Below are 27,866 nucleotides of genomic sequence, written 5' to 3'. Positions count from 1 at the left end.
CGGTGGAAGATAATGACCTTTTAGTTGACGAAGAGAAGTTGAGACACCATGGTAACATCGTAATGGAAGGTCTTGGAGCAGCTGTAGAAAGTCTTGATGATTCTGTCTTTTTGTCGAATGTTCTTGTTACCATGGGAGAGAGTCATGCGCGACACAATGTCAAACCTGAAATGGTCATTGTACGTTTATTTAAGAAATATCTTCCGGAGAACTATAAATTTTATTTAATTAGTCTCATTTGTATTACAAAGTAAAATAACAAAAATACCAAACTCTAAGAAAAAATGAAAATGGAAAATATCTTATCAATGGCAAATTTCAAAGCTCAAACACACCAAACTAATTGAAAGTAACTGTCATAATACACAGTAACACAACTACTAACTATTGCATGCTTTTGTATGTTCTGATTGAGTAATTGATGTGAAACGCCACTTTCAACACTATTTGCTATTTATTGATGTTCACCTGTTATTGGTGGAGGAAGTCTGCAAGAACATTGACAATTTAAGTCACTTAAGGGGGCTGCTGGGTATAAATCAAATTTTTTTTCTAATATAGGATTTCGCTATATTTTTTTTATAAATGAACGTTATCATATACTTAAAAGAAAAATGAAATAAAAAAATGGGGTCACCGTTCATTTAAGCTCTAAATCTGCCTCTGGAAGAAGCATATATTTTTGTTAATGTCCTTTTTTCTGTTGAGGAGAAATAGAGATAATATCGAAATAAAAAAATAACCTAATGACAGAAATTGCTTGAATTTTACAGGTATTTAGTTTATGTACAGCTTATTTGAAAACAATAATAAAAAATATAGGTCACCTATGAGTTAAAAAAGATATTTCAAATTTAATGCCTAAAAATGGCATTTTTGCACCAAAGGCAGATAATTTGGAGCTTTTTCAATGATATAAACATTTTAAAAGTCATCTGTGGCCAAACCGAATCCTTTTTGGGGGTTGATTTTTATACCATATCATAAAGTAATAACTAATAGTGTAATAAATAAAATTCGTAATGAAAAAATAAAGGTTTAATTTTTTGCTGAAAATTTTGTACCCACGAGCCACCTTAAGATTGGAGTCGAACGTACCTGGTACGTGCTGGATTCGAACGAACAACCTCAGTGTTGACATGCTAGTGATACAGTATATGGACCAGTTAGACCGAATAGCCATCGGGTGGTCTCTGTATGTTCTTAACAAACTAGGACAAGCAAGTGCACATTTACCTATAAGCTTTCTTTATGTAAATAAAATCTAAAACCCCCCCTTTTTTTTTCTCAAAAAAAATAAAAACATAAAAAAAAACGATGTCAATTTCATAATCAGAATCCGGAATCTTTTGGTACAGAAATAAAATTCCTTGCAATAACGAAATTATATAAAAGGACATACTGCTTGTTTCTTGGTTTCCCTCATGCTTATGATCTTAATTGCCTTCTACTTGCAGTTACTTTGGCCGGCAATTAGAGATGCTTTTAATGGATGTTTAGGGACAGACTTTACGACACAGATGTCCACTGCATGGGAACATGTGTTTGAATATATGGCAACAAAGTTCAAGGAAGGATTACGAAAGGAATCTAAGCATACGAGATGACAACAAGATACTATCTTCCGTTAGAATTTCAAATGTATAGCACATTGTCACAGACGGTACGTGACCTCTGCACGACCTTTCATCGGAAAACAGTACTAGCTTTCAAGCTTTGATATGAAAGACAAATTGCAGTTGTAATGAATCACACTAAATAAATAAATATTTAATCACCACCATCTATATGTTGTGTCAGTTTTTTGTTTGTCACTACATGATAAAGCTTTATATTTTATTTAGTAAAGACTAAAAATATCATCTGCGGTTATAATGTTATTGAAGTATAATCATAACATGACAGATTATTTAATGAAGTTATAACTATCAACGTACGTTCCCAAGGTGGACCAAAAACAGCTCTATCGCCATTAATTATTTGATATATGTTCTATGAAGTTTAATTATATTGGAACATACGCTTATCTTGATTACACTGGCTTGAACAATGCAGGTTTCTTTATTACACTAGGAATATTCGCTAATCGTGATAAATCTTAAATTTTTAGTACTCTTAGCTTGGAACATACGCTTATGTTGTTTACACTGGAAAAATATGCTCAACTTGATTACTCTTGGAACATACTATATATACAATTAAAACATACTATCTATACACTTGAAACATACTAGTACACTGATCCTATTGACACTGGGAGCATATACACTAATCTTATTACTATGCGAACATATACACTGATCTTTATTACACTGTGAAAATATACGCTAATAAACACTGGGAACATACGCTATTCCTGATTACACTGGGTGCATATACTTACTTGGTTGCACCGGGAACACATTCTAATTTCGATAACGCTATGAACACACGCTAATGTATTTTAGCATACTCTCATATTTTTCACTTTTGTTGCATACAGCAATTTTAATTACATTGATGTTCGAATCAATAATTTAAGTAAAGACAACAAATAAAGAACGAAGTGCAAGGGAATTATGGATCCAACACCTCGAAGGGCTTTAACAACAAATGTCCGTGTTTCTGTATTCACATGTTGTTGAGCTTATTCATTATAATGTATAGTATACTTTTACGATACAGATGCAAAACTAAAAAAAAAATAGTACCTGGATTTATTCCCTGGTTTCAGTATAATCCTTGTTGCTTAATCTTAAGTTTTCTATGTAGTATTTTGCCTCTTTTTTTTGTTGGTCTTCTTGTCGTTTGTCGTGTTTCCCATGGATTTTCAGTTTCTCCTTAACATATAATATGATTTCTTTTGTTTTGCAACTTATAAGTACATATATAGCATATGTAAATAGGATACCAGATGTTACCGAAATATTATACATAACAACAGACTATGTCAGTTAGCAACATCTTTCTCCTTCTGAAAAAATAGAGACACCAACACAAACAACAACAAACTATGTATTATTCAGAAAGCCAAACTTGATATTGTCATACTTAGAGTGAGGAGAACTAAGGTTTTTAAAATTAAGGATGTTCGTTACTCTTAATTTGCCAGATATTCGGAATCCTCTGGTTTTATCCAAATTGTGCCATATATTACAAAACACATGCACACGAACCCCTAATTTATTCTTCTTATTTATTTCCTTTTTTTATACACTATCAATTTAAAAAAGTCTTTTCGAAAGCTTGTTATTTTGAAACAGAGTAGCGAACATTTTTAGATAAACAGTATGTACACTTCAAACAGCCGTCATCAGTAGCCTGACAAACGCTTAATATTGTACTATGTTAAACATATTAGTTTCGTCAGTTTTCAGCCTCATATATATGTGTTAAAATTTGATGACTATATTTTCGAATGTGAATGGAAACAAGTTCAGACTATATAGACGTGACAAGAAGGACCTTCAACATGAACACTATGTTTTAAACGCAATGCCACGCCACTAACGAATTTGTTTATGTAAACTAAGATGTGGTACTTTATCTTTGTCTGTCGAGACGGGTCGTTATAAGATACCACCAATACCGTTAGATGTTTCATTTATCTATTTTTAATTCATTTAATTCATGTTTTATTTACTATCTTACTGAGAGGCTTTAAAAACAAGATTATTTTATTCTTATTATATAACCTATTGAAAATATTATTTTTATTATCACATATAATTTATTTTTTACGTCACACTTAATTGTGTCCTTTCGATTTTAAGTTATAGTTTTATTATTATTATTATTATTATTATTATTATTATTATTATTATTATTATTATTATTATTATTATTATTATTATTATTATTATTATTATTATTATTATTATTATTATTATTATTATTATTATTATTATTATTATTATTATTATTATTATTATTATTATTATTATTATTATTTTTATTATTATTATTATTATTATTATTATTATTATTATTATTATTATAATTATCATTATTATTATTTTCATTATTATCATCATCATCATTATCACTATTTTTATTGTCATTATCATTATTATTATCATTATTTTTATTATCATTATATATAGCCTTTATGTGCTAATGCGGCGTAAAGCAACCAACAATCAATCAATCAATTATCATTTATGGAAAGTAATCTAGGCTTGGTTTAAGCTATGATAACAGTTACGTCTATGTCAATATAGAAACTAAAATATATAGTATATTATATAGGTTATTAACTGTAGCATACATCGCATATGGATTATAAATTTGATTTCAATGTCATTCCTGTCAAATTATATCGGTGGACCTGATTACTGGATTATTGGATAGTAGATAACAATAAGCCATGTTTGTATTGAATTTGTATTGAAGGCATTTGACCCAGTACTACAGCGGCGGCTATTACAGAGGATGAGCTACTACTGTATCCAATGAAACATACTATTTTGGATCAATGCTTAGCTAACACAAGGTAATCAATGAGTGTGTCAAGATGTCGAAATCAGTGAAATGAAAGCAGTACGTTCCGATGTAGATGGTTCTAAATCGTCATGTTCAAGTTTATTACTGTTTGTTGACATTTCCTTACTGTAAAGAATCTTCCACAACTCAAAAACATGACAGCAGCCATGTTTAGGGTGACTCAACCGTGTTGTTTACAATGACATCATAAGGCAAAACTGAAAACTGTTCAACAATATCCTGATCTCGGTTTTAGAACTTTCAGATATAAAATTGAGTTCTTACAAAACATTAGTTCGACCACACCTCGAGTGTACATCGGCAGTAGTATTGAACTTATGCACAGAGGTCCATCTTAACCAAAGCGAATTGATACATCGGAGACCTGCCCAGTTTATATATAACAATTTATTATCAGGTACAATGTACTGTTACCAGCATACCACAGACACTACGTTGGCCAATCCTATTAGCACGCATACAAGGAGCTGGGCTTATACTCTTGTATAAGTTCTTGCATGGATAATCATTCGTCATCATTCAAGATTATATCAAGGAACCAACTGTTAAAATCAGACAATATCACAGAGACAGGTCGTCTTCAAGGAAAGACTCATTAACGAATGCAGATCAATATAACATCATCCCTAGAACAATGGTTGATTGACATTAGTTACCTGAAAGTACAATCTTAGTCCCAATAACCAAAACCTTCCAGGTATGTGTGTGGGAGTTCCTAATGTAATAGTGGATATATGATTTTAACTCTGTACAGTTGTTTAAAATTAAGGATTGTGTCTCCCTCATGCAAAGCTCTGATTCCTTGCCTGGATTTGTCTATACTTTTTCTTCCTTTTCGCTTTGTAGCTCTTTATCCTTTTATTAGAAAAGACGTTGACTGTCGTAATGCGCATTTGATGCAAAACCAAAAAAATGAAAGTTTATTTTATTGTTGCAAACATTACATATTTTATTTGTTTTCATTCTTGTATATACACGATTATTTTTTAGAAAAAAAGATGTATAGTGAATGTCTTCAACAATGAGCAAACCCAATACCCCATAGAAAGATATAATGACCCTGAAAAACAAAAAAACAAAAACAAATAGTCATACGAAATAAATAATGACAAGATTTATATACAAAACAATAAAAAAAAAATAAAAAAATAAAATAATATGACAAAGAGTTACAAACGACAACTACAGCATTACAGGCTCTTGACATTGGACAGGCATATACATAATGTGAAGGGCTTTATATGTTTGTGTGTGACCAGTCATTCCAATAACCTGAGACAGGAGTGTGAATGCAAAATATAAAATATCAACTAAAAAGGGCACGCAACAAATCAGATCGACACAATGCACATGTTACGAAACAGAAAAATAAGGACTAAATACATTTCAGTGAGTACCCGTAGTAACTAAAAGCTGGTAAGAAGCAAATACATTTAAACAAATATATCTTGTAACTAAGACAACATTACATATAGATACACATATCGCATACATTTTTTTAATGTTATAAAGTCTTAAACAGTCAGAGAAAATCATGATCTTCTGCAGAAAATCGTGATCTTCTACAATGTCAAAATGTAGGTATGGACCAGTTGAATGTTCATAATATAGCAATAGTATTTAATTATTTAGTATTTTTTTTGTTATTGTTAACAAGATTTAGAACTTAAACAAACAAAAAACATTGTTAAAACACATTATAACAATGTAAAATTGATAACCATTTTGATTTAGTTTATTTTTGATAAAATCAAAATTATGAAACTTGCTTTCCATACTCTCGGCATCCTGTAAAGTAGTTCCTAAAAGGTTAACAACCTTTTTGCTGTTAGAATGAGAATAAGAAGTATACCCAATGTGTGACCCTATTGTAAAATAAGTGATTCATAATAGATTCTGTTCTTTTAAAGACACCTGGATAATTCACTCGGAAACTCAATTGGGAACTATTTTTATACATTTGGCTAAGGTATGCAAGGTATGTCATCTTTCAAGGGTGTAGCATATCACGGGCTGATGTCTATTGCCAGTAAATTTGTGTATTTATTGTAAAGAATCAAGTTCTGCGGAAGTTGGTCATGTGATGTTAAAAATGTGGCCTATTTTAAAGTAATGTTTTCATGAACACCTTACTCAATATTTATAATTAGGACATGACAAAATCTCAATCACGATGAACGGAAAAGTCAGCGTTCTTTATATTTAATATAATTATTCGCATTTTATTTAACATAACATAACAGGAGCGTCCAAACTATATATTGATCCAATCAATAAAGTAAATGTAAAACATAACATAGTAAGTGAAATAAAAAGATTCTTCGAAATCATTTATAATGCAGACGTTTACCGAGAAATCAACTGATGTATAAAAGCTTAAGTTTTATGTCACTTTGTAACATTGCTCCGGTGGCACAATCGGTTAGCGCGCCGTACTTATAGACAGTACCTTCACTGTGCATAGCACAGTATGAGGAATGCGGAGGTTGTGAGTTCGATCCTCACCCGGAGCAATTAGTTTTTTACCATTCAATTTATTAAATTCGATCCCTTCTTGTTACGCATGTCAACTTGTTACGATCAAAATCTCTTTGACAAGGAAATGTGTATCGACAAAAACATGAAGATACCCGGATTTTATTTGTGAGTTTGAGTATGCCTTTCAGAGTACACGTGTCGTTTTGATTGCATATCAATTAACAGTCGTATAATTTCGATGTAAATTTACATGGACAGTTTTCCATTCTTTTTATCTAACCAACAGCATGGTCGACGGTGTATAGGTACTCAAAAATAGAAAGAAAAAAAAATTGAAAGGTCCATTCGAAAGACTATCTGTCTTGGCATGATTTGAAATATGTGAATTTTCTTCCGATTGACGAAGACTGATCACTAGGCATCAGCAAAACACCTCAGCTTCTTCCCTGACTCGTATTGATTTGAAAGGTCCAATTTCTGAGACGATAATACCTCTCTAGTATCGTTACAGTCTATTACTTGAATGTATAAAATTCTGCTGATTGTTCCCACTAATATGTGCTATTTCTTTGCAAGACTGTATATCTAAGAATTGACTTGGTGCACACACTCTATTTGCCTGAAGCTATTATATTAACAAGTTATTTTTGCAATGTTACGCCTTTAATATATCATTCATAGTGGATTTTATGTCTTTGTTACTTTATTATTATCATTCAAACAAGAAAGAAAAACCCAGTCAAATAGTTTCCGAGAATATAATCTCACATTGAAGAAAAGAACAAATCCTCGGCTAAAAAGGGAAGGTGACAAAAATATATCCCGTGAGGCGGAGTCGAACCACCGACCTAGAGATTCCTAGATTCTATCACACTACAGTCTCCCGCTCTACCAACTGAGCTATCACGGGCTGATGTCTATTGCCAGTAAATTTGTGTATTTATTGTAAAGAATCAAGTTCTGCGGAAGTTGGTCATGTGATGTTAAAAATGTGGCCTATTTTAAAGTAATGTTTTCATGAACACCTTACTCAATATTTATAATTAGGACATGACAAAATCTCAATCACGATGAACGGAAAAGTCAGCGTTCTTTATATTTAATATAATTATTCGCATTTTATTTAACATAACATAACAGGAGCGTCCAAACTATATATTGATCCAATCAATAAAGTAAATGTAAAACATAACATAGTAAGTGAAATAAAAAGATTCTTCGAAATCATTTATAATGCAGACGTTTACCGAGAAATCAACTGATGTATAAAAGCTTAAGTTTTATGTCACTTTGTAACATTGCTCCGGTGGCACAATCGGTTAGCGCGCCGTACTTATAGACAGTACCTTCACTGTGCATAGCACAGTATGAGGAATGCGGAGGTTGTGAGTTCGATCCTCACCCGGAGCAATTAGTTTTTTACCATTCAATTTATTAAATTCGATCCCTTCTTGTTACGCATGTCAACTTGTTACGATCAAAATCTCTTTGACAAGGAAATGTGTATCGACAAAAACATGAAGATACCCGGATTTTATTTGTGAGTTTGAGTATGCCTTTCAGAGTACACGTGTCGTTTTGATTGCATATCAATTAACAGTCGTATAATTTCGATGTAAATTTACATGGACAGTTTTCCATTCTTTTTATCTAACCAACAGCATGGTCGACGGTGTATAGGTACTCAAAAATAGAAAGAAAAAAAAATTGAAAGGTCCATTCGAAAGACTATCTGTCTTGGCATGATTTGAAATATGTGAATTTTCTTCCGATTGACGAAGACTGATCACTAGGCATCAGCAAAACACCTCAGCTTCTTCCCTGACTCGTATTGATTTGAAAGGTCCAATTTCTGAGACGATAATACCTCTCTAGTATCGTTACAGTCTATTACTTGAATGTATAAAATTCTGCTGATTGTTCCCACTAATATGTGCTATTTCTTTGCAAGACTGTATATCTAAGAATTGACTTGGTGCACACACTCTATTTGCCTGAAGCTATTATATTAACAAGTTATTTTTGCAATGTTACGCCTTTAATATATCATTCATAGTGGATTTTATGTCTTTGTTACTTTATTATTATCATTCAAACAAGAAAGAAAAACCCAGTCAAATAGTTTCCGAGAATATAATCTCACATTGAAGAAAAGAACAAATCCTCGGCTAAAAAGGGAAGGTGACAAAAATATATCCCGTGAGGCGGAGTCGAACCACCGACCTAGAGATTCCTAGATTCTATCACACTACAGTCTCCCGCTCTACCAACTGAGCTATCACGGGCTGATGTCTATTGCCAGTAAATTTGTGTATTTATTGTAAAGAATCAAGTTCTGCGGAAGTTGGTCATGTGATGTTAAAAATGTGGCCTATTTTAAAGTAATGTTTTCATGAACACCTTACTCAATATTTATAATTAGGACATGACAAAATCTCAATCACGATGAACGGAAAAGTCAGCGTTCTTTATATTTAATATAATTATTCGCATTTTATTTAACATAACATAACAGGAGCGTCCAAACTATATATTGATCCAATCAATAAAGTAAATGTAAAACATAACATAGTAAGTGAAATAAAAAGATTCTTCGAAATCATTTATAATGCAGACGTTTACCGAGAAATCAACTGATGTATAAAAGCTTAAGTTTTATGTCACTTTGTAACATTGCTCCGGTGGCACAATCGGTTAGCGCGCCGTACTTATAGACAGTACCTTCACTGTGCATAGCACAGTATGAGGAATGCGGAGGTTGTGAGTTCGATCCTCACCCGGAGCAATTAGTTTTTTACCATTCAATTTATTAAATTCGATCCCTTCTTGTTACGCATGTCAACTTGTTACGATCAAAATCTCTTTGACAAGGAAATGTGTATCGACAAAAACATGAAGATACCCGGATTTTATTTGTGAGTTTGAGTATGCCTTTCAGAGTACACGTGTCGTTTTGATTGCATATCAATTAACAGTCGTATAATTTCGATGTAAATTTACATGGACAGTTTTCCATTCTTTTTATCTAACCAACAGCATGGTCGACGGTGTATAGGTACTCAAAAATAGAAAGAAAAAAAAATTGAAAGGTCCATTCGAAAGACTATCTGTCTTGGCATGATTTGAAATATGTGAATTTTCTTCCGATTGACGAAGACTGATCACTAGGCATCAGCAAAACACCTCAGCTTCTTCCCTGACTCGTATTGATTTGAAAGGTCCAATTTCTGAGACGATAATACCTCTCTAGTATCGTTACAGTCTATTACTTGAATGTATAAAATTCTGCTGATTGTTCCCACTAATATGTGCTATTTCTTTGCAAGACTGTATATCTAAGAATTGACTTGGTGCACACACTCTATTTGCCTGAAGCTATTATATTAACAAGTTATTTTTGCAATGTTACGCCTTTAATATATCATTCATAGTGGATTTTATGTCTTTGTTACTTTATTATTATCATTCAAACAAGAAAGAAAAACCCAGTCAAATAGTTTCCGAGAATATAATCTCACATTGAAGAAAAGAACAAATCCTCGGCTAAAAAGGGAAGGTGACAAAAATATATCCCGTGAGGCGGAGTCGAACCACCGACCTAGAGATTCCTAGATTCTATCACACTACAGTCTCCCGCTCTACCAACTGAGCTATCACGGGCTGATGTCTATTGCCAGTAAATTTGTGTATTTATTGTAAAGAATCAAGTTCTGCGGAAGTTGGTCATGTGATGTTAAAAATGTGGCCTATTTTAAAGTAATGTTTTCATGAACACCTTACTCAATATTTATAATTAGGACATGACAAAATCTCAATCACGATGAACGGAAAAGTCAGCGTTCTTTATATTTAATATAATTATTCGCATTTTATTTAACATAACATAACAGGAGCGTCCAAACTATATATTGATCCAATCAATAAAGTAAATGTAAAACATAACATAGTAAGTGAAATAAAAAGATTCTTCGAAATCATTTATAATGCAGACGTTTACCGAGAAATCAACTGATGTATAAAAGCTTAAGTTTTATGTCACTTTGTAACATTGCTCCGGTGGCACAATCGGTTAGCGCGCCGTACTTATAGACAGTACCTTCACTGTGCATAGCACAGTATGAGGAATGCGGAGGTTGTGAGTTCGATCCTCACCCGGAGCAATTAGTTTTTTACCATTCAATTTATTAAATTCGATCCCTTCTTGTTACGCATGTCAACTTGTTACGATCAAAATCTCTTTGACAAGGAAATGTGTATCGACAAAAACATGAAGATACCCGGATTTTATTTGTGAGTTTGAGTATGCCTTTCAGAGTACACGTGTCGTTTTGATTGCATATCAATTAACAGTCGTATAATTTCGATGTAAATTTACATGGACAGTTTTCCATTCTTTTTATCTAACCAACAGCATGGTCGACGGTGTATAGGTACTCAAAAATAGAAAGAAAAAAAAATTGAAAGGTCCATTCGAAAGACTATCTGTCTTGGCATGATTTGAAATATGTGAATTTTCTTCCGATTGACGAAGACTGATCACTAGGCATCAGCAAAACACCTCAGCTTCTTCCCTGACTCGTATTGATTTGAAAGGTCCAATTTCTGAGACGATAATACCTCTCTAGTATCGTTACAGTCTATTACTTGAATGTATAAAATTCTGCTGATTGTTCCCACTAATATGTGCTATTTCTTTGCAAGACTGTATATCTAAGAATTGACTTGGTGCACACACTCTATTTGCCTGAAGCTATTATATTAACAAGTTATTTTTGCAATGTTACGCCTTTAATATATCATTCATAGTGGATTTTATGTCTTTGTTACTTTATTATTATCATTCAAACAAGAAAGAAAAACCCAGTCAAATAGTTTCCGAGAATATAATCTCACATTGAAGAAAAGAACAAATCCTCGGCTAAAAAGGGAAGGTGACAAAAATATATCCCGTGAGGCGGAGTCGAACCACCGACCTAGAGATTCCTAGATTCTATCACACTACAGTCTCCCGCTCTACCAACTGAGCTATCACGGGCTGATGTCTATTGCCAGTAAATTTGTGTATTTATTGTAAAGAATCAAGTTCTGCGGAAGTTGGTCATGTGATGTTAAAAATGTGGCCTATTTTAAAGTAATGTTTTCATGAACACCTTACTCAATATTTATAATTAGGACATGACAAAATCTCAATCACGATGAACGGAAAAGTCAGCGTTCTTTATATTTAATATAATTATTCGCATTTTATTTAACATAACATAACAGGAGCGTCCAAACTATATATTGATCCAATCAATAAAGTAAATGTAAAACATAACATAGTAAGTGAAATAAAAAGATTCTTCGAAATCATTTATAATGCAGACGTTTACCGAGAAATCAACTGATGTATAAAAGCTTAAGTTTTATGTCACTTTGTAACATTGCTCCGGTGGCACAATCGGTTAGCGCGCCGTACTTATAGACAGTACCTTCACTGTGCATAGCACAGTATGAGGAATGCGGAGGTTGTGAGTTCGATCCTCACCCGGAGCAATTAGTTTTTTACCATTCAATTTATTAAATTCGATCCCTTCTTGTTACGCATGTCAACTTGTTACGATCAAAATCTCTTTGACAAGGAAATGTGTATCGACAAAAACATGAAGATACCCGGATTTTATTTGTGAGTTTGAGTATGCCTTTCAGAGTACACGTGTCGTTTTGATTGCATATCAATTAACAGTCGTATAATTTCGATGTAAATTTACATGGACAGTTTTCCATTCTTTTTATCTAACCAACAGCATGGTCGACGGTGTATAGGTACTCAAAAATAGAAAGAAAAAAAAATTGAAAGGTCCATTCGAAAGACTATCTGTCTTGGCATGATTTGAAATATGTGAATTTTCTTCCGATTGACGAAGACTGATCACTAGGCATCAGCAAAACACCTCAGCTTCTTCCCTGACTCGTATTGATTTGAAAGGTCCAATTTCTGAGACGATAATACCTCTCTAGTATCGTTACAGTCTATTACTTGAATGTATAAAATTCTGCTGATTGTTCCCACTAATATGTGCTATTTCTTTGCAAGACTGTATATCTAAGAATTGACTTGGTGCACACACTCTATTTGCCTGAAGCTATTATATTAACAAGTTATTTTTGCAATGTTACGCCTTTAATATATCATTCATAGTGGATTTTATGTCTTTGTTACTTTATTATTATCATTCAAACAAGAAAGAAAAACCCAGTCAAATAGTTTCCGAGAATATAATCTCACATTGAAGAAAAGAACAAATCCTCGGCTAAAAAGGGAAGGTGACAAAAATATATCCCGTGAGGCGGAGTCGAACCACCGACCTAGAGATTCCTAGATTCTATCACACTACAGTCTCCCGCTCTACCAACTGAGCTATCACGGGCTGATGTCTATTGCCAGTAAATTTGTGTATTTATTGTAAAGAATCAAGTTCTGCGGAAGTTGGTCATGTGATGTTAAAAATGTGGCCTATTTTAAAGTAATGTTTTCATGAACACCTTACTCAATATTTATAATTAGGACATGACAAAATCTCAATCACGATGAACGGAAAAGTCAGCGTTCTTTATATTTAATATAATTATTCGCATTTTATTTAACATAACATAACAGGAGCGTCCAAACTATATATTGATCCAATCAATAAAGTAAATGTAAAACATAACATAGTAAGTGAAATAAAAAGATTCTTCGAAATCATTTATAATGCAGACGTTTACCGAGAAATCAACTGATGTATAAAAGCTTAAGTTTTATGTCACTTTGTAACATTGCTCCGGTGGCACAATCGGTTAGCGCGCCGTACTTATAGACAGTACCTTCACTGTGCATAGCACAGTATGAGGAATGCGGAGGTTGTGAGTTCGATCCTCACCCGGAGCAATTAGTTTTTTACCATTCAATTTATTAAATTCGATCCCTTCTTGTTACGCATGTCAACTTGTTACGATCAAAATCTCTTTGACAAGGAAATGTGTATCGACAAAAACATGAAGATACCCGGATTTTATTTGTGAGTTTGAGTATGCCTTTCAGAGTACACGTGTCGTTTTGATTGCATATCAATTAACAGTCGTATAATTTCGATGTAAATTTACATGGACAGTTTTCCATTCTTTTTATCTAACCAACAGCATGGTCGACGGTGTATAGGTACTCAAAAATAGAAAGAAAAAAAAATTGAAAGGTCCATTCGAAAGACTATCTGTCTTGGCATGATTTGAAATATGTGAATTTTCTTCCGATTGACGAAGACTGATCACTAGGCATCAGCAAAACACCTCAGCTTCTTCCCTGACTCGTATTGATTTGAAAGGTCCAATTTCTGAGACGATAATACCTCTCTAGTATCGTTACAGTCTATTACTTGAATGTATAAAATTCTGCTGATTGTTCCCACTAATATGTGCTATTTCTTTGCAAGACTGTATATCTAAGAATTGACTTGGTGCACACACTCTATTTGCCTGAAGCTATTATATTAACAAGTTATTTTTGCAATGTTACGCCTTTAATATATCATTCATAGTGGATTTTATGTCTTTGTTACTTTATTATTATCATTCAAACAAGAAAGAAAAACCCAGTCAAATAGTTTCCGAGAATATAATCTCACATTGAAGAAAAGAACAAATCCTCGGCTAAAAAGGGAAGGTGACAAAAATATATCCCGTGAGGCGGAGTCGAACCACCGACCTAGAGATTCCTAGATTCTATCACACTACAGTCTCCCGCTCTACCAACTGAGCTATCACGGGCTGATGTCTATTGCCAGTAAATTTGTGTATTTATTGTAAAGAATCAAGTTCTGCGGAAGTTGGTCATGTGATGTTAAAAATGTGGCCTATTTTAAAGTAATGTTTTCATGAACACCTTACTCAATATTTATAATTAGGACATGACAAAATCTCAATCACGATGAACGGAAAAGTCAGCGTTCTTTATATTTAATATAATTATTCGCATTTTATTTAACATAACATAACAGGAGCGTCCAAACTATATATTGATCCAATCAATAAAGTAAATGTAAAACATAACATAGTAAGTGAAATAAAAAGATTCTTCGAAATCATTTATAATGCAGACGTTTACCGAGAAATCAACTGATGTATAAAAGCTTAAGTTTTATGTCACTTTGTAACATTGCTCCGGTGGCACAATCGGTTAGCGCGCCGTACTTATAGACAGTACCTTCACTGTGCATAGCACAGTATGAGGAATGCGGAGGTTGTGAGTTCGATCCTCACCCGGAGCAATTAGTTTTTTACCATTCAATTTATTAAATTCGATCCCTTCTTGTTACGCATGTCAACTTGTTACGATCAAAATCTCTTTGACAAGGAAATGTGTATCGACAAAAACATGAAGATACCCGGATTTTATTTGTGAGTTTGAGTATGCCTTTCAGAGTACACGTGTCGTTTTGATTGCATATCAATTAACAGTCGTATAATTTCGATGTAAATTTACATGGACAGTTTTCCATTCTTTTTATCTAACCAACAGCATGGTCGACGGTGTATAGGTACTCAAAAATAGAAAGAAAAAAAAATTGAAAGGTCCATTCGAAAGACTATCTGTCTTGGCATGATTTGAAATATGTGAATTTTCTTCCGATTGACGAAGACTGATCACTAGGCATCAGCAAAACACCTCAGCTTCTTCCCTGACTCGTATTGATTTGAAAGGTCCAATTTCTGAGACGATAATACCTCTCTAGTATCGTTACAGTCTATTACTTGAATGTATAAAATTCTGCTGATTGTTCCCACTAATATGTGCTATTTCTTTGCAAGACTGTATATCTAAGAATTGACTTGGTGCACACACTCTATTTGCCTGAAGCTATTATATTAACAAGTTATTTTTGCAATGTTACGCCTTTAATATATCATTCATAGTGGATTTTATGTCTTTGTTACTTTATTATTATCATTCAAACAAGAAAGAAAAACCCAGTCAAATAGTTTCCGAGAATATAATCTCACATTGAAGAAAAGAACAAATCCTCGGCTAAAAAGGGAAGGTGACAAAAATATATCCCGTGAGGCGGAGTCGAACCACCGACCTAGAGATTCCTAGATTCTATCACACTACAGTCTCCCGCTCTACCAACTGAGCTATCACGGGCTGATGTCTATTGCCAGTAAATTTGTGTATTTATTGTAAAGAATCAAGTTCTGCGGAAGTTGGTCATGTGATGTTAAAAATGTGGCCTATTTTAAAGTAATGTTTTCATGAACACCTTACTCAATATTTATAATTAGGACATGACAAAATCTCAATCACGATGAACGGAAAAGTCAGCGTTCTTTATATTTAATATAATTATTCGCATTTTATTTAACATAACATAACAGGAGCGTCCAAACTATATATTGATCCAATCAATAAAGTAAATGTAAAACATAACATAGTAAGTGAAATAAAAAGATTCTTCGAAATCATTTATAATGCAGACGTTTACCGAGAAATCAACTGATGTATAAAAGCTTAAGTTTTATGTCACTTTGTAACATTGCTCCGGTGGCACAATCGGTTAGCGCGCCGTACTTATAGACAGTACCTTCACTGTGCATAGCACAGTATGAGGAATGCGGAGGTTGTGAGTTCGATCCTCACCCGGAGCAATTAGTTTTTTACCATTCAATTTATTAAATTCGATCCCTTCTTGTTACGCATGTCAACTTGTTACGATCAAAATCTCTTTGACAAGGAAATGTGTATCGACAAAAACATGAAGATACCCGGATTTTATTTGTGAGTTTGAGTATGCCTTTCAGAGTACACGTGTCGTTTTGATTGCATATCAATTAACAGTCGTATAATTTCGATGTAAATTTACATGGACAGTTTTCCATTCTTTTTATCTAACCAACAGCATGGTCGACGGTGTATAGGTACTCAAAAATAGAAAGAAAAAAAAATTGAAAGGTCCATTCGAAAGACTATCTGTCTTGGCATGATTTGAAATATGTGAATTTTCTTCCGATTGACGAAGACTGATCACTAGGCATCAGCAAAACACCTCAGCTTCTTCCCTGACTCGTATTGATTTGAAAGGTCCAATTTCTGAGACGATAATACCTCTCTAGTATCGTTACAGTCTATTACTTGAATGTATAAAATTCTGCTGATTGTTCCCACTAATATGTGCTATTTCTTTGCAAGACTGTATATCTAAGAATTGACTTGGTGCACACACTCTATTTGCCTGAAGCTATTATATTAACAAGTTATTTTTGCAATGTTACGCCTTTAATATATCATTCATAGTGGATTTTATGTCTTTGTTACTTTATTATTATCATTCAAACAAGAAAGAAAAACCCAGTCAAATAGTTTCCGAGAATATAATCTCACATTGAAGAAAAGAACAAATCCTCGGCTAAAAAGGGAAGGTGACAAAAATATATCCCGTGAGGCGGAGTCGAACCACCGACCTAGAGATTCCTAGATTCTATCACACTACAGTCTCCCGCTCTACCAACTGAGCTATCACGGGCTGATGTCTATTGCCAGTAAATTTGTGTATTTATTGTAAAGAATCAAGTTCTGCGGAAGTTGGTCATGTGATGTTAAAAATGTGGCCTATTTTAAAGTAATGTTTTCATGAACACCTTACTCAATATTTATAATTAGGACATGACAAAATCTCAATCACGATGAACGGAAAAGTCAGCGTTCTTTATATTTAATATAATTATTCGCATTTTATTTAACATAACATAACAGGAGCGTCCAAACTATATATTGATCCAATCAATAAAGTAAATGTAAAACATAACATAGTAAGTGAAATAAAAAGATTCTTCGAAATCATTTATAATGCAGACGTTTACCGAGAAATCAACTGATGTATAAAAGCTTAAGTTTTATGTCACTTTGTAACATTGCTCCGGTGGCACAATCGGTTAGCGCGCCGTACTTATAGACAGTACCTTCACTGTGCATAGCACAGTATGAGGAATGCGGAGGTTGTGAGTTCGATCCTCACCCGGAGCAATTAGTTTTTTACCATTCAATTTATTAAATTCGATCCCTTCTTGTTACGCATGTCAACTTGTTACGATCAAAATCTCTTTGACAAGGAAATGTGTATCGACAAAAACATGAAGATACCCGGATTTTATTTGTGAGTTTGAGTATGCCTTTCAGAGTACACGTGTCGTTTTGATTGCATATCAATTAACAGTCGTATAATTTCGATGTAAATTTACATGGACAGTTTTCCATTCTTTTTATCTAACCAACAGCATGGTCGACGGTGTATAGGTACTCAAAAATAGAAAGAAAAAAAAATTGAAAGGTCCATTCGAAAGACTATCTGTCTTGGCATGATTTGAAATATGTGAATTTTCTTCCGATTGACGAAGACTGATCACTAGGCATCAGCAAAACACCTCAGCTTCTTCCCTGACTCGTATTGATTTGAAAGGTCCAATTTCTGAGACGATAATACCTCTCTAGTATCGTTACAGTCTATTACTTGAATGTATAAAATTCTGCTGATTGTTCCCACTAATATGTGCTATTTCTTTGCAAGACTGTATATCTAAGAATTGACTTGGTGCACACACTCTATTTGCCTGAAGCTATTATATTAACAAGTTATTTTTGCAATGTTACGCCTTTAATATATCATTCATAGTGGATTTTATGTCTTTGTTACTTTATTATTATCATTCAAACAAGAAAGAAAAACCCAGTCAAATAGTTTCCGAGAATATAATCTCACATTGAAGAAAAGAACAAATCCTCGGCTAAAAAGGGAAGGTGACAAAAATATATCCCGTGAGGCGGAGTCGAACCACCGACCTAGAGATTCCTAGATTCTATCACACTACAGTCTCCCGCTCTACCAACTGAGCTATCACGGGCTGATGTCTATTGCCAGTAAATTTGTGTATTTATTGTAAAGAATCAAGTTCTGCGGAAGTTGGTCATGTGATGTTAAAAATGTGGCCTATTTTAAAGTAATGTTTTCATGAACACCTTACTCAATATTTATAATTAGGACATGACAAAATCTCAATCACGATGAACGGAAAAGTCAGCGTTCTTTATATTTAATATAATTATTCGCATTTTATTTAACATAACATAACAGGAGCGTCCAAACTATATATTGATCCAATCAATAAAGTAAATGTAAAACATAACATAGTAAGTGAAATAAAAAGATTCTTCGAAATCATTTATAATGCAGACGTTTACCGAGAAATCAACTGATGTATAAAAGCTTAAGTTTTATGTCACTTTGTAACATTGCTCCGGTGGCACAATCGGTTAGCGCGCCGTACTTATAGACAGTACCTTCACTGTGCATAGCACAGTATGAGGAATGCGGAGGTTGTGAGTTCGATCCTCACCCGGAGCAATTAGTTTTTTACCATTCAATTTATTAAATTCGATCCCTTCTTGTTACGCATGTCAACTTGTTACGATCAAAATCTCTTTGACAAGGAAATGTGTATCGACAAAAACATGAAGATACCCGGATTTTATTTGTGAGTTTGAGTATGCCTTTCAGAGTACACGTGTCGTTTTGATTGCATATCAATTAACAGTCGTATAATTTCGATGTAAATTTACATGGACAGTTTTCCATTCTTTTTATCTAACCAACAGCATGGTCGACGGTGTATAGGTACTCAAAAATAGAAAGAAAAAAAAATTGAAAGGTCCATTCGAAAGACTATCTGTCTTGGCATGATTTGAAATATGTGAATTTTCTTCCGATTGACGAAGACTGATCACTAGGCATCAGCAAAACACCTCAGCTTCTTCCCTGACTCGTATTGATTTGAAAGGTCCAATTTCTGAGACGATAATACCTCTCTAGTATCGTTACAGTCTATTACTTGAATGTATAAAATTCTGCTGATTGTTCCCACTAATATGTGCTATTTCTTTGCAAGACTGTATATCTAAGAATTGACTTGGTGCACACACTCTATTTGCCTGAAGCTATTATATTAACAAGTTATTTTTGCAATGTTACGCCTTTAATATATCATTCATAGTGGATTTTATGTCTTTGTTACTTTATTATTATCATTCAAACAAGAAAGAAAAACCCAGTCAAATAGTTTCCGAGAATATAATCTCACATTGAAGAAAAGAACAAATCCTCGGCTAAAAAGGGAAGGTGACAAAAATATATCCCGTGAGGCGGAGTCGAACCACCGACCTAGAGATTCCTAGATTCTATCACACTACAGTCTCCCGCTCTACCAACTGAGCTATCACGGGCTGATGTCTATTGCCAGTAAATTTGTGTATTTATTGTAAAGAATCAAGTTCTGCGGAAGTTGGTCATGTGATGTTAAAAATGTGGCCTATTTTAAAGTAATGTTTTCATGAACACCTTACTCAATATTTATAATTAGGACATGACAAAATCTCAATCACGATGAACGGAAAAGTCAGCGTTCTTTATATTTAATATAATTATTCGCATTTTATTTAACATAACATAACAGGAGCGTCCAAACTATATATTGATCCAATCAATAAAGTAAATGTAAAACATAACATAGTAAGTGAAATAAAAAGATTCTTCGAAATCATTTATAATGCAGACGTTTACCGAGAAATCAACTGATGTATAAAAGCTTAAGTTTTATGTCACTTTGTAACATTGCTCCGGTGGCACAATCGGTTAGCGCGCCGTACTTATAGACAGTACCTTCACTGTGCATAGCACAGTATGAGGAATGCGGAGGTTGTGAGTTCGATCCTCACCCGGAGCAATTAGTTTTTTACCATTCAATTTATTAAATTCGATCCCTTCTTGTTACGCATGTCAACTTGTTACGATCAAAATCTCTTTGACAAGGAAATGTGTATCGACAAAAACATGAAGATACCCGGATTTTATTTGTGAGTTTGAGTATGCCTTTCAGAGTACACGTGTCGTTTTGATTGCATATCAATTAACAGTCGTATAATTTCGATGTAAATTTACATGGACAGTTTTCCATTCTTTTTATCTAACCAACAGCATGGTCGACGGTGTATAGGTACTCAAAAATAGAAAGAAAAAAAAATTGAAAGGTCCATTCGAAAGACTATCTGTCTTGGCATGATTTGAAATATGTGAATTTTCTTCCGATTGACGAAGACTGATCACTAGGCATCAGCAAAACACCTCAGCTTCTTCCCTGACTCGTATTGATTTGAAAGGTCCAATTTCTGAGACGATAATACCTCTCTAGTATCGTTACAGTCTATTACTTGAATGTATAAAATTCTGCTGATTGTTCCCACTAATATGTGCTATTTCTTTGCAAGACTGTATATCTAAGAATTGACTTGGTGCACACACTCTATTTGCCTGAAGCTATTATATTAACAAGTTATTTTTGCAATGTTACGCCTTTAATATATCATTCATAGTGGATTTTATGTCTTTGTTACTTTATTATTATCATTCAAACAAGAAAGAAAAACCCAGTCAAATAGTTTCCGAGAATATAATCTCACATTGAAGAAAAGAACAAATCCTCGGCTAAAAAGGGAAGGTGACAAAAATATATCCCGTGAGGCGGAGTCGAACCACCGACCTAGAGATTCCTAGATTCTATCACACTACAGTCTCCCGCTCTACCAACTGAGCTATCACGGGCTGATGTCTATTGCCAGTAAATTTGTGTATTTATTGTAAAGAATCAAGTTCTGCGGAAGTTGGTCATGTGATGTTAAAAATGTGGCCTATTTTAAAGTAATGTTTTCATGAACACCTTACTCAATATTTATAATTAGGACATGACAAAATCTCAATCACGATGAACGGAAAAGTCAGCGTTCTTTATATTTAATATAATTATTCGCATTTTATTTAACATAACATAACAGGAGCGTCCAAACTATATATTGATCCAATCAATAAAGTAAATGTAAAACATAACATAGTAAGTGAAATAAAAAGATTCTTCGAAATCATTTATAATGCAGACGTTTACCGAGAAATCAACTGATGTATAAAAGCTTAAGTTTTATGTCACTTTGTAACATTGCTCCGGTGGCACAATCGGTTAGCGCGCCGTACTTATAGACAGTACCTTCACTGTGCATAGCACAGTATGAGGAATGCGGAGGTTGTGAGTTCGATCCTCACCCGGAGCAATTAGTTTTTTACCATTCAATTTATTAAATTCGATCCCTTCTTGTTACGCATGTCAACTTGTTACGATCAAAATCTCTTTGACAAGGAAATGTGTATCGACAAAAACATGAAGATACCCGGATTTTATTTGTGAGTTTGAGTATGCCTTTCAGAGTACACGTGTCGTTTTGATTGCATATCAATTAACAGTCGTATAATTTCGATGTAAATTTACATGGACAGTTTTCCATTCTTTTTATCTAACCAACAGCATGGTCGACGGTGTATAGGTACTCAAAAATAGAAAGAAAAAAAAATTGAAAGGTCCATTCGAAAGACTATCTGTCTTGGCATGATTTGAAATATGTGAATTTTCTTCCGATTGACGAAGACTGATCACTAGGCATCAGCAAAACACCTCAGCTTCTTCCCTGACTCGTATTGATTTGAAAGGTCCAATTTCTGAGACGATAATACCTCTCTAGTATCGTTACAGTCTATTACTTGAATGTATAAAATTCTGCTGATTGTTCCCACTAATATGTGCTATTTCTTTGCAAGACTGTATATCTAAGAATTGACTTGGTGCACACACTCTATTTGCCTGAAGCTATTATATTAACAAGTTATTTTTGCAATGTTACGCCTTTAATATATCATTCATAGTGGATTTTATGTCTTTGTTACTTTATTATTATCATTCAAACAAGAAAGAAAAACCCAGTCAAATAGTTTCCGAGAATATAATCTCACATTGAAGAAAAGAACAAATCCTCGGCTAAAAAGGGAAGGTGACAAAAATATATCCCGTGAGGCGGAGTCGAACCACCGACCTAGAGATTCCTAGATTCTATCACACTACAGTCTCCCGCTCTACCAACTGAGCTATCACGGGCTGATGTCTATTGCCAGTAAATTTGTGTATTTATTGTAAAGAATCAAGTTCTGCGGAAGTTGGTCATGTGATGTTAAAAATGTGGCCTATTTTAAAGTAATGTTTTCATGAACACCTTACTCAATATTTATAATTAGGACATGACAAAATCTCAATCACGATGAACGGAAAAGTCAGCGTTCTTTATATTTAATATAATTATTCGCATTTTATTTAACATAACATAACAGGAGCGTCCAAACTATATATTGATCCAATCAATAAAGTAAATGTAAAACATAACATAGTAAGTGAAATAAAAAGATTCTTCGAAATCATTTATAATGCAGACGTTTACCGAGAAATCAACTGATGTATAAAAGCTTAAGTTTTATGTCACTTTGTAACATTGCTCCGGTGGCACAATCGGTTAGCGCGCCGTACTTATAGACAGTACCTTCACTGTGCATAGCACAGTATGAGGAATGCGGAGGTTGTGAGTTCGATCCTCACCCGGAGCAATTAGTTTTTTACCATTCAATTTATTAAATTCGATCCCTTCTTGTTACGCATGTCAACTTGTTACGATCAAAATCTCTTTGACAAGGAAATGTGTATCGACAAAAACATGAAGATACCCGGATTTTATTTGTGAGTTTGAGTATGCCTTTCAGAGTACACGTGTCGTTTTGATTGCATATCAATTAACAGTCGTATAATTTCGATGTAAATTTACATGGACAGTTTTCCATTCTTTTTATCTAACCAACAGCATGGTCGACGGTGTATAGGTACTCAAAAATAGAAAGAAAAAAAAATTGAAAGGTCCATTCGAAAGACTATCTGTCTTGGCATGATTTGAAATATGTGAATTTTCTTCCGATTGACGAAGACTGATCACTAGGCATCAGCAAAACACCTCAGCTTCTTCCCTGACTCGTATTGATTTGAAAGGTCCAATTTCTGAGACGATAATACCTCTCTAGTATCGTTACAGTCTATTACTTGAATGTATAAAATTCTGCTGATTGTTCCCACTAATATGTGCTATTTCTTTGCAAGACTGTATATCTAAGAATTGACTTGGTGCACACACTCTATTTGCCTGAAGCTATTATATTAACAAGTTATTTTTGCAATGTTACGCCTTTAATATATCATTCATAGTGGATTTTATGTCTTTGTTACTTTATTATTATCATTCAAACAAGAAAGAAAAACCCAGTCAAATAGTTTCCGAGAATATAATCTCACATTGAAGAAAAGAACAAATCCTCGGCTAAAAAGGGAAGGTGACAAAAATATATCCCGTGAGGCGGAGTCGAACCACCGACCTAGAGATTCCTAGATTCTATCACACTACAGTCTCCCGCTCTACCAACTGAGCTATCACGGGCTGATGTCTATTGCCAGTAAATTTGTGTATTTATTGTAAAGAATCAAGTTCTGCGGAAGTTGGTCATGTGATGTTAAAAATGTGGCCTATTTTAAAGTAATGTTTTCATGAACACCTTACTCAATATTTATAATTAGGACATGACAAAATCTCAATCACGATGAACGGAAAAGTCAGCGTTCTTTATATTTAATATAATTATTCGCATTTTATTTAACATAACATAACAGGAGCGTCCAAACTATATATTGATCCAATCAATAAAGTAAATGTAAAACATAACATAGTAAGTGAAATAAAAAGATTCTTCGAAATCATTTATAATGCAGACGTTTACCGAGAAATCAACTGATGTATAAAAGCTTAAGTTTTATGTCACTTTGTAACATTGCTCCGGTGGCACAATCGGTTAGCGCGCCGTACTTATAGACAGTACCTTCACTGTGCATAGCACAGTATGAGGAATGCGGAGGTTGTGAGTTCGATCCTCACCCGGAGCAATTAGTTTTTTACCATTCAATTTATTAAATTCGATCCCTTCTTGTTACGCATGTCAACTTGTTACGATCAAAATCTCTTTGACAAGGAAATGTGTATCGACAAAAACATGAAGATACCCGGATTTTATTTGTGAGTTTGAGTATGCCTTTCAGAGTACACGTGTCGTTTTGATTGCATATCAATTAACAGTCGTATAATTTCGATGTAAATTTACATGGACAGTTTTCCATTCTTTTTATCTAACCAACAGCATGGTCGACGGTGTATAGGTACTCAAAAATAGAAAGAAAAAAAAATTGAAAGGTCCATTCGAAAGACTATCTGTCTTGGCATGATTTGAAATATGTGAATTTTCTTCCGATTGACGAAGACTGATCACTAGGCATCAGCAAAACACCTCAGCTTCTTCCCTGACTCGTATTGATTTGAAAGGTCCAATTTCTGAGACGATAATACCTCTCTAGTATCGTTACAGTCTATTACTTGAATGTATAAAATTCTGCTGATTGTTCCCACTAATATGTGCTATTTCTTTGCAAGACTGTATATCTAAGAATTGACTTGGTGCACACACTCTATTTGCCTGAAGCTATTATATTAACAAGTTATTTTTGCAATGTTACGCCTTTAATATATCATTCATAGTGGATTTTATGTCTTTGTTACTTTATTATTATCATTCAAACAAGAAAGAAAAACCCAGTCAAATAGTTTCCGAGAATATAATCTCACATTGAAGAAAAGAACAAATCCTCGGCTAAAAGGGAAGGTGACAAAAATATATCCCGTGAGGCGGAGTCGAACCACCGACCTAGAGATTCCTAGATTCTATCACACTACAGTCTCCCGCTCTACCAACTGAGCTATCACGGGCTGATGTCTATTGCCAGTAAATTTGTGTATTTATTGTAAAGAATCAAGTTCTGCGGAAGTTGGTCATGTGATGTTAAAAATGTGGCCTATTTTAAAGTAATGTTTTCATGAACACCTTACTCAATATTTATAATTAGGACATGACAAAATCTCAATCACGATGAACGGAAAAGTCAGCGTTCTTTATATTTAATATAATTATTCGCATTTTATTTAACATAACATAACAGGAGCGTCCAAACTATATATTGATCCAATCAATAAAGTAAATGTAAAACATAACATAGTAAGTGAAATAAAAAGATTCTTCGAAATCATTTATAATGCAGACGTTTACCGAGAAATCAACTGATGTATAAAAGCTTAAGTTTTATGTCACTTTGTAACATTGCTCCGGTGGCACAATCGGTTAGCGCGCCGTACTTATAGACAGTACCTTCACTGTGCATAGCACAGTATGAGGAATGCGGAGGTTGTGAGTTCGATCCTCACCCGGAGCAATTAGTTTTTTACCATTCAATTTATTAAATTCGATCCCTTCTTGTTACGCATGTCAACTTGTTACGATCAAAATCTCTTTGACAAGGAAATGTGTATCGACAAAAACATGAAGATACCCGGATTTTATTTGTGAGTTTGAGTATGCCTTTCAGAGTACACGTGTCGTTTTGATTGCATATCAATTAACAGTCGTATAATTTCGATGTAAATTTACATGGACAGTTTTCCATTCTTTTTATCTAACCAACAGCATGGTCGACGGTGTATAGGTACTCAAAAATAGAAAGAAAAAAAAATTGAAAGGTCCATTCGAAAGACTATCTGTCTTGGCATGATTTGAAATATGTGAATTTTCTTCCGATTGACGAGACTGATCACTAGGCATCAGCAAAACACCTCAGCTTCTTCCCTGACTCGTATTGATTTGAAAGGTCCAATTTCTGAGACGATAATACCTCTCTAGTATCGTTACAGTCTATTACTTGAATGTATAAAATTCTGCTGATTGTTCCCACTAATATGTGCTATTTCTTTGCAAGACTGTATATCTAAGAATTGACTTGGTGCACACACTCTATTTGCCTGAAGCTATTATATTAACAAGTTATTTTTGCAATGTTACGCCTTTAATATATCATTCATAGTGGATTTTATGTCTTTGTTACTTTATTATTATCATTCAAACAAGAAAGAAAAACCCAGTCAAATAGTTTCCCGAGAATATAATCTCACATTGAAGAAAAGAACAAATCCTCGGCTAAAAGGGAAGGTGACAAAAATATATCCCGTGAGGCGGAGTCGAACCACCGACCTAGAGATTCCTAGATTCTATCACACTACAGTCTCCCGCTCTACCAACTGAGCTATCACGGGCTGATGTCTATTGCCAGTAAATTTGTGTATTTATTGTAAAGAATCAAGTTCTGCGGAAGTTGGTCATGTGATGTTAAAAATGTGGCCTATTTTAAAGTAATGTTTTCATGAACACCTTACTCAATATTTATAATTAGGACATGACAAAATCTCAATCACGATGAACGGAAAAGTCAGCGTTCTTTATATTTAATATAATTATTCGCATTTTATTTAACATAACATAACAGGAGCGTCCAAACTATATATTGATCCAATCAATAAAGTAAATGTAAAACATAACATAGTAAGTGAAATAAAAAGATTCTTCGAAATCATTTATAATGCAGACGTTTACCGAGAAATCAACTGATGTATAAAAGCTTAAGTTTTATGTCACTTTGTAACATTGCTCCGGTGGCACAATCGGTTAGCGCGCCGTACTTATAGACAGTACCTTCACTGTGCATAGCACAGTATGAGGAATGCGGAGGTTGTGAGTTCGATCCTCACCCGGAGCAATTAGTTTTTTACCATTCAATTTATTAAATTCGATCCCTTCTTGTTACGCATGTCAACTTGTTACGATCAAAATCTCTTTGACAAGGAAATGTGTATCGACAAAACATGAAGATACCCGGATTTTATTTGTGAGTTTGAGTATGCCTTTCAGAGTACACGTGTCGTTTTGATTGCATATCAATTAACAGTCGTATAATTTCGATGTAAATTTACATGGACAGTTTTCCATTCTTTTTATCTAACCAAC

General features: G+C 33.9%; 31 non-coding genes across 31 annotated transcripts; 16 read left to right on the top strand and 15 right to left on the bottom strand.

The window, feature by feature from the left end:
• Window positions 1–6,885: 6,885 nt before the first annotated feature.
• Window positions 6,886–6,995, top strand: Trnai-uau (transfer RNA isoleucine (anticodon UAU)). The gene is made up of 2 exons: window positions 6,886–6,923; window positions 6,960–6,995. It is a non-coding gene; the product is annotated as a tRNA-Ile (tRNA).
• Window positions 6,996–7,780: 785 nt separating this feature from the next.
• Window positions 7,781–7,870, bottom strand: Trnay-gua (transfer RNA tyrosine (anticodon GUA)). The gene is given in 2 exon segments: window positions 7,781–7,816; window positions 7,834–7,870. It is a non-coding gene; the product is annotated as a tRNA-Tyr (tRNA).
• Window positions 7,871–8,260: 390 nt separating this feature from the next.
• Trnai-uau (transfer RNA isoleucine (anticodon UAU)) lies at window positions 8,261–8,370 on the top strand. The gene is made up of 2 exons: window positions 8,261–8,298; window positions 8,335–8,370. It is a non-coding gene; the product is annotated as a tRNA-Ile (tRNA).
• Window positions 8,371–9,155: 785 nt separating this feature from the next.
• On the bottom strand, window positions 9,156–9,245 carry Trnay-gua (transfer RNA tyrosine (anticodon GUA)). The gene is given in 2 exon segments: window positions 9,156–9,191; window positions 9,209–9,245. It is a non-coding gene; the product is annotated as a tRNA-Tyr (tRNA).
• Window positions 9,246–9,635: 390 nt separating this feature from the next.
• Trnai-uau (transfer RNA isoleucine (anticodon UAU)) lies at window positions 9,636–9,745 on the top strand. Its single transcript has 2 exons — window positions 9,636–9,673; window positions 9,710–9,745. It is a non-coding gene; the product is annotated as a tRNA-Ile (tRNA).
• A 785-nt stretch (window positions 9,746–10,530) lies between these two features.
• Window positions 10,531–10,620, bottom strand: Trnay-gua (transfer RNA tyrosine (anticodon GUA)). Its single transcript is given in 2 exon segments — window positions 10,531–10,566; window positions 10,584–10,620. It is a non-coding gene; the product is annotated as a tRNA-Tyr (tRNA).
• A 390-nt stretch (window positions 10,621–11,010) lies between these two features.
• Window positions 11,011–11,120, top strand: Trnai-uau (transfer RNA isoleucine (anticodon UAU)). Its single transcript has 2 exons — window positions 11,011–11,048; window positions 11,085–11,120. It is a non-coding gene; the product is annotated as a tRNA-Ile (tRNA).
• Window positions 11,121–11,905: 785 nt separating this feature from the next.
• On the bottom strand, window positions 11,906–11,995 carry Trnay-gua (transfer RNA tyrosine (anticodon GUA)). Its single transcript is given in 2 exon segments — window positions 11,906–11,941; window positions 11,959–11,995. It is a non-coding gene; the product is annotated as a tRNA-Tyr (tRNA).
• A 390-nt stretch (window positions 11,996–12,385) lies between these two features.
• Window positions 12,386–12,495, top strand: Trnai-uau (transfer RNA isoleucine (anticodon UAU)). The gene is made up of 2 exons: window positions 12,386–12,423; window positions 12,460–12,495. It is a non-coding gene; the product is annotated as a tRNA-Ile (tRNA).
• Window positions 12,496–13,280: 785 nt separating this feature from the next.
• On the bottom strand, window positions 13,281–13,370 carry Trnay-gua (transfer RNA tyrosine (anticodon GUA)). The gene is given in 2 exon segments: window positions 13,281–13,316; window positions 13,334–13,370. It is a non-coding gene; the product is annotated as a tRNA-Tyr (tRNA).
• A 390-nt stretch (window positions 13,371–13,760) lies between these two features.
• Window positions 13,761–13,870, top strand: Trnai-uau (transfer RNA isoleucine (anticodon UAU)). Its single transcript has 2 exons — window positions 13,761–13,798; window positions 13,835–13,870. It is a non-coding gene; the product is annotated as a tRNA-Ile (tRNA).
• Window positions 13,871–14,655: 785 nt separating this feature from the next.
• On the bottom strand, window positions 14,656–14,745 carry Trnay-gua (transfer RNA tyrosine (anticodon GUA)). The gene is given in 2 exon segments: window positions 14,656–14,691; window positions 14,709–14,745. It is a non-coding gene; the product is annotated as a tRNA-Tyr (tRNA).
• A 390-nt stretch (window positions 14,746–15,135) lies between these two features.
• On the top strand, window positions 15,136–15,245 carry Trnai-uau (transfer RNA isoleucine (anticodon UAU)). Its single transcript has 2 exons — window positions 15,136–15,173; window positions 15,210–15,245. It is a non-coding gene; the product is annotated as a tRNA-Ile (tRNA).
• Window positions 15,246–16,030: 785 nt separating this feature from the next.
• On the bottom strand, window positions 16,031–16,120 carry Trnay-gua (transfer RNA tyrosine (anticodon GUA)). The gene is given in 2 exon segments: window positions 16,031–16,066; window positions 16,084–16,120. It is a non-coding gene; the product is annotated as a tRNA-Tyr (tRNA).
• Window positions 16,121–16,510: 390 nt separating this feature from the next.
• Trnai-uau (transfer RNA isoleucine (anticodon UAU)) lies at window positions 16,511–16,620 on the top strand. Its single transcript has 2 exons — window positions 16,511–16,548; window positions 16,585–16,620. It is a non-coding gene; the product is annotated as a tRNA-Ile (tRNA).
• A 785-nt stretch (window positions 16,621–17,405) lies between these two features.
• Window positions 17,406–17,495, bottom strand: Trnay-gua (transfer RNA tyrosine (anticodon GUA)). The gene is given in 2 exon segments: window positions 17,406–17,441; window positions 17,459–17,495. It is a non-coding gene; the product is annotated as a tRNA-Tyr (tRNA).
• A 390-nt stretch (window positions 17,496–17,885) lies between these two features.
• Window positions 17,886–17,995, top strand: Trnai-uau (transfer RNA isoleucine (anticodon UAU)). The gene is made up of 2 exons: window positions 17,886–17,923; window positions 17,960–17,995. It is a non-coding gene; the product is annotated as a tRNA-Ile (tRNA).
• Window positions 17,996–18,780: 785 nt separating this feature from the next.
• Window positions 18,781–18,870, bottom strand: Trnay-gua (transfer RNA tyrosine (anticodon GUA)). Its single transcript is given in 2 exon segments — window positions 18,781–18,816; window positions 18,834–18,870. It is a non-coding gene; the product is annotated as a tRNA-Tyr (tRNA).
• A 390-nt stretch (window positions 18,871–19,260) lies between these two features.
• Window positions 19,261–19,370, top strand: Trnai-uau (transfer RNA isoleucine (anticodon UAU)). The gene is made up of 2 exons: window positions 19,261–19,298; window positions 19,335–19,370. It is a non-coding gene; the product is annotated as a tRNA-Ile (tRNA).
• A 785-nt stretch (window positions 19,371–20,155) lies between these two features.
• On the bottom strand, window positions 20,156–20,245 carry Trnay-gua (transfer RNA tyrosine (anticodon GUA)). The gene is given in 2 exon segments: window positions 20,156–20,191; window positions 20,209–20,245. It is a non-coding gene; the product is annotated as a tRNA-Tyr (tRNA).
• A 390-nt stretch (window positions 20,246–20,635) lies between these two features.
• Window positions 20,636–20,745, top strand: Trnai-uau (transfer RNA isoleucine (anticodon UAU)). The gene is made up of 2 exons: window positions 20,636–20,673; window positions 20,710–20,745. It is a non-coding gene; the product is annotated as a tRNA-Ile (tRNA).
• Window positions 20,746–21,530: 785 nt separating this feature from the next.
• On the bottom strand, window positions 21,531–21,620 carry Trnay-gua (transfer RNA tyrosine (anticodon GUA)). Its single transcript is given in 2 exon segments — window positions 21,531–21,566; window positions 21,584–21,620. It is a non-coding gene; the product is annotated as a tRNA-Tyr (tRNA).
• Window positions 21,621–22,010: 390 nt separating this feature from the next.
• Window positions 22,011–22,120, top strand: Trnai-uau (transfer RNA isoleucine (anticodon UAU)). Its single transcript has 2 exons — window positions 22,011–22,048; window positions 22,085–22,120. It is a non-coding gene; the product is annotated as a tRNA-Ile (tRNA).
• A 785-nt stretch (window positions 22,121–22,905) lies between these two features.
• Trnay-gua (transfer RNA tyrosine (anticodon GUA)) lies at window positions 22,906–22,995 on the bottom strand. The gene is given in 2 exon segments: window positions 22,906–22,941; window positions 22,959–22,995. It is a non-coding gene; the product is annotated as a tRNA-Tyr (tRNA).
• A 390-nt stretch (window positions 22,996–23,385) lies between these two features.
• Trnai-uau (transfer RNA isoleucine (anticodon UAU)) lies at window positions 23,386–23,495 on the top strand. Its single transcript has 2 exons — window positions 23,386–23,423; window positions 23,460–23,495. It is a non-coding gene; the product is annotated as a tRNA-Ile (tRNA).
• A 785-nt stretch (window positions 23,496–24,280) lies between these two features.
• Window positions 24,281–24,370, bottom strand: Trnay-gua (transfer RNA tyrosine (anticodon GUA)). Its single transcript is given in 2 exon segments — window positions 24,281–24,316; window positions 24,334–24,370. It is a non-coding gene; the product is annotated as a tRNA-Tyr (tRNA).
• A 390-nt stretch (window positions 24,371–24,760) lies between these two features.
• Window positions 24,761–24,870, top strand: Trnai-uau (transfer RNA isoleucine (anticodon UAU)). Its single transcript has 2 exons — window positions 24,761–24,798; window positions 24,835–24,870. It is a non-coding gene; the product is annotated as a tRNA-Ile (tRNA).
• Window positions 24,871–25,654: 784 nt separating this feature from the next.
• Trnay-gua (transfer RNA tyrosine (anticodon GUA)) lies at window positions 25,655–25,744 on the bottom strand. Its single transcript is given in 2 exon segments — window positions 25,655–25,690; window positions 25,708–25,744. It is a non-coding gene; the product is annotated as a tRNA-Tyr (tRNA).
• Window positions 25,745–26,134: 390 nt separating this feature from the next.
• Trnai-uau (transfer RNA isoleucine (anticodon UAU)) lies at window positions 26,135–26,244 on the top strand. The gene is made up of 2 exons: window positions 26,135–26,172; window positions 26,209–26,244. It is a non-coding gene; the product is annotated as a tRNA-Ile (tRNA).
• A 784-nt stretch (window positions 26,245–27,028) lies between these two features.
• Trnay-gua (transfer RNA tyrosine (anticodon GUA)) lies at window positions 27,029–27,118 on the bottom strand. The gene is given in 2 exon segments: window positions 27,029–27,064; window positions 27,082–27,118. It is a non-coding gene; the product is annotated as a tRNA-Tyr (tRNA).
• Window positions 27,119–27,508: 390 nt separating this feature from the next.
• Window positions 27,509–27,618, top strand: Trnai-uau (transfer RNA isoleucine (anticodon UAU)). Its single transcript has 2 exons — window positions 27,509–27,546; window positions 27,583–27,618. It is a non-coding gene; the product is annotated as a tRNA-Ile (tRNA).
• The last annotated feature ends 248 nt before the right edge of the window (window positions 27,619–27,866 follow it).

Source organism: Mytilus edulis, unplaced genomic scaffold (assembly GCF_963676685.1).
Source record: "Mytilus edulis unplaced genomic scaffold, xbMytEdul2.2 SCAFFOLD_1111, whole genome shotgun sequence".
Taxonomy (NCBI): domain Eukaryota; kingdom Metazoa; phylum Mollusca; class Bivalvia; order Mytilida; family Mytilidae; genus Mytilus; species Mytilus edulis.
The sequence above is the reverse complement of the archived record's forward strand: the minus strand, read 5'-3'. Positions and strand labels throughout refer to the sequence as shown.